Genomic DNA, 7,915 nt, shown 5'->3' on the forward strand with positions numbered 1-7,915 from the left:
TTGAAGAAACTGTGAATAAAAGTGTTGTTTGTATGTATATATTTATAAGGAAATTAGAGTACCGTTGGAGCCTTGAAGTTGGAGGTGGAGTCAGGTCACAGGTGTAACGTTAACCTGCAGAAATCAGAGTGTAACGTTGGACTGTTGGACTTGGAGCCATGGCAGAAAGCAGAGCAGGGAGGAAGACGTTGGTGCGTGAGGCACACCCTTGGGCGTGCTGTGCGGGCTCATGCAGATTGGCTGGCCGTGCGACTCGTGCGGGCTTGGCTCGTGCGGGCTCGTGCTGGTCCCGGGTTCTAAAATTGGTATTCGTGTTCGGTTCACCTAATTTACCGAGCTGTGCGGGTTTGAACCGGCCCGGTTCGGTCCGAATTTTTTACGGTTTCCGTACGAACCGGTCCCGAATGAGCTGTTCAAACCCACCCATTTGGCCAGCTCTACCATCCCAACACTGCCTCAACAAGATTACTTATGATGAGGCTGATCCAAGAATTGATTTAGAGGAAATCGAGTAAATTTGAAAAAAAACTCTAATATTTTTTTTATGTGCTCATTTTATATATTTTCAAATTAAGTTAATGATGAAAAATTATAAAAATTAATTTTATAAAATACATGTCTTTCTGTACATCTACTATTTTTTTTTAATTGTAGTTAACACGCAGCCGCGAACTTCGGATGCGCAATGGGTAAACCCTACGGGTTCAAGCAATAATTTTCAAATCACGTGACCAAGTTAAACCGTATTTAAGCGACATGCTCTCACTCAGGAGGTATAACCATAAATTCTCGTCTTGTGCGATTCGAACCTGTGATCAAGACGATAATTTTCCTCTTTTTAACCAACTGAGTCAACTTTTACGGCGGACAAAATTCTATTCTTATTATGGCAAAAATAAGTGTAAATTTCAAAAAAAAAATAGTTCTTTAAGAATGATGATTGATAGGGTATAAGCAACCTGGATCTAAGGGGTATTAGACTCAATTGATTAACCAAGACCCCCCTCACCCAACACAATCGAATGGAGATACCCAAACTCAGGGCCAACCTAGGACCTGGATCATCTCCCAGCCAGGATCCCACCCAGGACATGGATCATCTTCTAGCTAGGGTTCAGCCAATGACCTGGATCACCTTCCTACCAGGGTCCAGCCCATGACCTAGATCATCTTCTGGCCCGGGTCCAACCCATGACCTGGATCACCTGCCTACCAGGGTCCAGCCCATTACCTGGATCACCTGCCTACCAGGGTCCAGCCCATGACCTGGATCACCTGCCTACCCAGATCCAGCCCAGCACCAGGATCACCTTGAGGGGTGTCCCAAAAAGCACATGCACATTCCACAACCCGCCGAGGAAGGGTACGTGGGCACGAGACGATGACAGCTATCAACAACCAACATATCAGACAAATACGACGCGTGTCAGAAGGCCGTTAGGATACCCTGAAGGTGGTCCTACCTTGGACACGTGTATACTATCCACCCAAGCCAGGCGTCCTCCGCCTCCAAGAACCAACGGCCCTGATCTAGAGGTACCAACCCCTAAACCCTACCTTGGGGCTATATATACCCCAAAGATGAAGGGTTTAGGGGTTATAAAAACACTTTCATTACAAACACTCATATACTCAGCCTATACACACACGGTCACCTCAGTCTCTCTATCTTCTTCTTCTCCAACCAGCTTCTTATTCTTACACCGGAGGCGCCGCGGGGACAAAATCCCCCTACAGTGTTGTTTTGCAGGCTCCCAACAGCAGCTACACCTCATTAACACCCAGAAGGTCCAGGAACGGCGTCAGACGGAGCCACCCCGCTCACCGGAGTTATCATTTAGCCCTAGAAGGAGGGCTCTCCATTCTTGGGTCTCGGTGCCCCTGGATTCACCTTCATCAGCAAACTCTTAAGAGAGTCCACATCTCAAACCTGTAAGAACAAAAACAACTATACCCTCTCTTGAATATGAATGTTCATTCTAGCCACGTTTGTGTAAGCTCATTACTTTAGGCCACGTTTGTGTGAGCACGCTTTCGTTTGTTAATTTTGATCGTTTAGGGTTTGATGATATTGATAGTCTTGAAGCCTGGGGTGTGATAGCTTTGATAGTTTTAAAACTCATATATGCTTTAGTTCGCATATTGTCTTTGTGTTCTAGAGCCTGTTGTTCTTGTTCAATAGTATTGTTAGAAAAACCCAGAAGGTTTGTTTGGTATTATTCTGGAATTTTTTTGTAATCTTCAAAAAAGCAACCTTAAATTCACATTTTTAGCCTCAAATATTGGTCAGTTGTTTGTACAATTGTGGTAATGGCAAGAGCAGGAAATAGTACGGTCGGTAGGCCCTCCACCAGTACCCATGTTCAGGACCAGGACCTCTCTCAAGCTCAAGGACCTGGGGGGGACCAATAGACCCTCCAAGAGCAACCATTGACGCAACATACCCATGTCCGGGATGCCAGGAATGTCATCGAACTCAACCAGTACAAGTATACCAATGTTCCAGTAGCGGAGGAGCATATGGCCAACTTAACAAGTCATGAACTGGTTGAAGCAATCAGGCTCTACATAGATGAACAAGCCCGGGCTCAGATAGAATATGAGCAAGATGATGAGCAAGAAGAGTCCGAGAATTCTCAGCAATCTAGGACATCTGTCTTCGACCGAACTGGAGCTAAGGAAAAAAAGAATCAAAAAGAGCCTAGTAGGAAGGAGACAGAAGCAACTAGGAAGAAAAAGTTGGAAGAGATGAGGGAACGGATAAGAAGAGAAGAAGAGGCAAAGCTTGAGCTGAAAATTTAGAAAATGATGCAGCTAGAAGAGGAGAGGCTCCTAGCTAAGACAAAAGGCAAAAGAGCCCGGAGGGACCATACCCACGAGGTCATTTCTGATGACGAAGAGGAGGGGCAAAAGGATTTGAAAGATATGATTTATGAGCTTCAGCAAAAAATGGAAAAAGATTCCGGATTGGAAATTGGGGGATCCCTTACACCCTTCAGTCACTCCCTAGAAGCCATCCCTCGACAGAAATATCTCAAACATTATAATTTTGACTCTTTTGATGGATTGGGGAATCCGGAAGAGCACCTCAATTACTTCGAATAGATAGCCCAGATATATTACTACAACGACCTGACCAAGTCTAGATTCTCCGCCTCGACCCTCAAAGGGGGGCTCAAAGATGGTTCAGTAGGATCCCATCACGAAGCATTCACTCCTGGAAAAAGTTCAGGGGGGTTTTCCTTAGAAGATTCAAAGCCAATAAGACACATGAAATGCACATGTGTCACCTGGAAATAATCCGCCAATATGATAACGAAGCACTCTCAACTTATACGCGGAGATTCCAAGAAGCAATCAACAAAGTCTCGAATCTTGATGAGAGGGAAGCCCTAAGCATATTCCGGAGGAACCTGGATCCGGAACAAAATGAGAGGTATATTGTAGAATTGATAAACAAAGAGCCACAAAGCCTAGTCGCTGCATACTCTATGGAAGCCAGGTTCATAAAGGAAACAGACATTCTCCAGGAGATGAGAATGACTCGGAATGGAGGATCCAGGAACAAAACTTCTAATGACCGACCGAAAGAGGGTTACCATCAGGAGAAGAAGTTCAAGCAAAGCCAACAAGCCCAGCAGACCAATGTTGTGTAAAATACTCTAATATTTCAAAGACTGGGTCCTAATACAGAATCTAAAAGTGATCCCGGTCCACCTAGGCAAGCCAGAAAGCCTAAGCAAGAGCGATACTGGACACCACTGAACGGGACCCGGGAAGAAATACTGAAGGAGATCAAGGGAAACCCATTCTATTACCCACCGAAGCGAATGCAGACTCCCCTAGAGAGCAGACCCTCCAACCGGCAATGCGACTATCATGAAACCCATGGGCACAAAACTGAAATTTTTTTATCCCTCAAATACTTCATTGAAGACCAATTCAAGAAGGGCAACCTAAATCAGTACATTTCACGGGAGACAAATCAGAAAGAAGAAAGGCAAAGGAGAGGAAAGAATGTAGTGAACGTGGTCCTAGGAGGGTCACACTCTCCCCCTAGGAGCCCGGGCTCAGGAGATGAAGTATTCTCCATCCAATCCTACCCGGAGATGGTGATCTCATTCAGCAGCAAAGATTATGAAGGGGTCAACCCGAACCACAATGAAGCTTTGGTAGTGACAATTGACATTTTTGATAACGAAGTAAGGAGAATGCTGATAGATAATGGACCTTCAGTAAACATACTCTTCAAGCATACCATGGACCAGATGAAGCTAGGGAGCGTGCGCTCCAATGAATGCCGAGAGAAACCTCTTTATGGGTTCGGGAACAACTTGGTCCCGATCCAAGGAACCTTATACTTTCCAGTGATATTTGGATCGACCTGAACCAAGTTACCTATGTGATAAAGTTCTACGTGATCAACACTCCCTCATCCTACAAATGCATAATCAGGCGCTCAGCCATGACCAGGATCCAAGCAATCACATCTATATCACACTTGAAAATAAAATTCCCAACCCCAACCGGGGTAGGAGAGGTCAAGGGAGACTATGAGATCGCTGAAAGATGCTATAGCCAAGCTCTGGTCATGGTTGAAACTCATCAAGACAACAAGAGGAAGGCCGTAGTCCTTCGCAAACAGTAAAACATTAAGAAACATCGCCCCCACTCAAGGGATGATGCGAGAAAAGAAGTACAAATCATAGACTCCCTCCCAGATCCAAAAGCAACCAAGCCAAGCTCGAAAGAGCAAAAAAGCAACCAAGTCACAGCAGAGATTGAATCGAGCCCAGGCCTCGACCAAGCCAATCCTGTTGTGCAAGCAACCAACCCAGAAACAAATCAAGTAGAAGAAAGCAACCAAAAATATATGACAGCCCGGGGTCAGGTCTACTTGAAGAAGAATGTAGATGCCCAGATCCAGCAGTTGGTGTCAAATATGGATCATTCCAAGATTGAGGTCGCTGTAGAAATGGAAACAATTCTGATCAGTGCAAATGATCCTTCCAAGAAAGTAAAGATAGGATCCGGACTAGAGGCTACCTTCAAAGAAGAACTGGTATCAATACTCCAAGGGTACTCTGATATATTTGCCTGGAGCTCAAGAGACATGCCCAGGTTGGATGGATCCATAGCAATGCATAGGTTGGACGTCAACCCCGAGAGGAAGCCAGTTAAGCAGAAGATGATGAATTTTACACCAGAAAGGCATAAAGTAATAGATGAAAAAATTGAGAAACTACTCAAAGCTGGGATCATATGCGAAGTCAAGTACCCGAAATGGTTGGAAAATGTTGTGATGGTAAAAAAAGCAAACGGGAAATGGAGAATGTGTATTGACTACACGGACTTAAATAGTGCAAGCCCTAAAGATCCTTACCCCTTGCCAAATATTGATCAATTGATTGACGCAACATCCGGGCACGTCATACTGAGTTTCATGGATGCCTACTCGGGGTACAATCAGATCAAGATGGATCCTAAGGATATCTTAAAGACAACCTTCATTCCCTACAAGGCGGTCTATGCCTATATAATGCTGCCTTTCGGATTGACTAATGTCGGAACAACCTACTAGAGAGCAATGAACAAAATCTTCGAAGACCGGATTGAAAGGAACCTGGAATCCTATGTTGACGATATGATTGTAAAGTCCACAAGCATCCCCGGTCACATAGGAGACCTAAGATAATGCTTTGACAACTTGAGAAAATACTCACTCAGGCTCAATCCAGAAAAGTGCACATTCGGAGTAGGGGCAGGAAAATATCTTGGATTCATGATAAGCAACCGGGGAATCGAAGCCAACCCAGAAAAGATAAAGGCAATCCAGGAGATGAAGCCTCTCAATACATAAAAGGATGTGCAGAAGCTAGCAGGGTCACTGGCAGCACTTAGAAGATTCATCTCAAAGCTAGCCTAGAGATGCCTACCATTCTTTGACCTGTTAAAAGGAGCAACCAACAAGAAAGAACACTACAAGAAAAATGTCAATATACATCGCTTTTTAACTGATGTCTATATTATTTGTCAACCGATGTCTTTGTCGGTGATGTCTATTCTAGACATCGGTTAAACGCCGATGTCTGTCAGAACTTAAACATCAGTTTTAAGCTTAATTATTGATATATATAACCCTCTTAGACATCGGGTTTTTTATTTTAGACATCAGTACTTAGCCAATAAAAGTGATGTTTGTATAGTTTTCAGACATCTGTTTTTATTTAATAAAAGTGATGCAAACTTAGTATTTATACATCAATTTTTTTTTCTCTAAAATTATGATGAAGTTAAACCCAACAAGCGCCAAACCAAAAACATAAGGAAAAAATGAACTAACAATACACTTGTATTAACCAACATTAAAATTAAGTATAAATTATTCTTACATAACCAACCAAAATCAAAGTAATAACTATTGACCATCTGAAATATTAAGTACATTAGCAAACTAATAAGCTCAAAATCAAAATCAACGTTGAATTTAAGTAACCCTAAAGGTAGATATGGAACTGAAATGATTAACAAAATAGAGCTCTCCTTACAAATGGTTCACCCATGACCTAATAATTCATTTGGTGTGAGATCCGTATCGATATTTTCAGCCTATTCATGTGATCAATGTCTCCCTGAACAATCATCAGAGTTGGGTGCCAGTGATCACACTTGTTCTTAACATACCTGTAATTTTAAATGGCATACCAATATAGGGTTTTAGAGGCATATACGTGTGATACGACCAATTAGGAAGACAAATATGTACCTCTTGTGCTCTTTTATTTCATCATTGTAATTTTTTTATCGTTCCTTGAATATATTAACATGTAGGAACACAAAGATGAAGCATTGAAATCTCATAGTCAATCTAATTTTACAAGCTAAAAACTGTAATAATATGGATCTCGGTGTACCAGGAGAACTATGAAACAAGTGAGTCAGCTTTCCTCTTCAACTTTTATTTACTCATTAGGACATTCAGTCGTGTAAGAGGTACGTTAAGTATAGAACATGATCGTAAAAGAAGGAAATAATCTCGAAAATTGACTAACCTCATTATAAGTGGTTCTTCCTTTGCTTTGCACTTTCTCGCAAACTATGGACAATACAAATCAATGAATAAATTCATCAATAACAGCACTGTTGGTTTAGCATCAAACATATATTAACAAGCATATATACAACAATTAAGAATGATAAATTCTGCAAACGTTTCATGCTAAACTGGCGAAGTCCCCTGCCACTCTTATCCCCTCCAACTGCTCGTTGACCTCTTTTTTCCCTTTTTACTACTGTTTAACAACTTGTAATTATTTCACATTTTAAATAAAAATCCATACGACTATATCTTCACAAGCTAAAACTATACATATATACCACTTGGTAAACACATTTAGCAAAATTCATTTCCAAAAGTTAGAAATATCTAAAATTATCTAAAACATAACTGGTCTCAACCAAAGTACGACCAAAACTCAACAATTCCATATACACATAATAAAAAAAGAATCTGGCATTCCTTATCTTTTTTCTCTTGCTGTTGTTGTCATTGCTAGAATGGTTTTAGCAGTGGGCCAAGTTTCTTGAGAGCTGGCACTCTCAGCAGGGGAGTCACGAATATGATTCAAATTTGATCTGCGATCCCGACTATCCAGTGATGGCTGTTCTACTTATTATTATCGTAAAATACAAATCTACAAACCTGTAAATTTCATTACAATATAAAAATTATAATATAGTCCAAACCTAAAACTAAAGTTCATCACACTTTAAAATATTATCATAAGAACGATTATAATAACAACAAATATGAATAAACTCTAGTATAAGAACAAAGTGCTCTTATAATAATAAAAAATTTCAAAATAAACCTCAATCTGAGATAAATCTTACTTGTCAGTTCCATGATTCCGGA

Source organism: Apium graveolens, chromosome 1 (genome assembly GCF_009905375.1).
Source record: "Apium graveolens cultivar Ventura chromosome 1, ASM990537v1, whole genome shotgun sequence".
NCBI classification, from domain to species: domain Eukaryota; kingdom Viridiplantae; phylum Streptophyta; class Magnoliopsida; order Apiales; family Apiaceae; genus Apium; species Apium graveolens.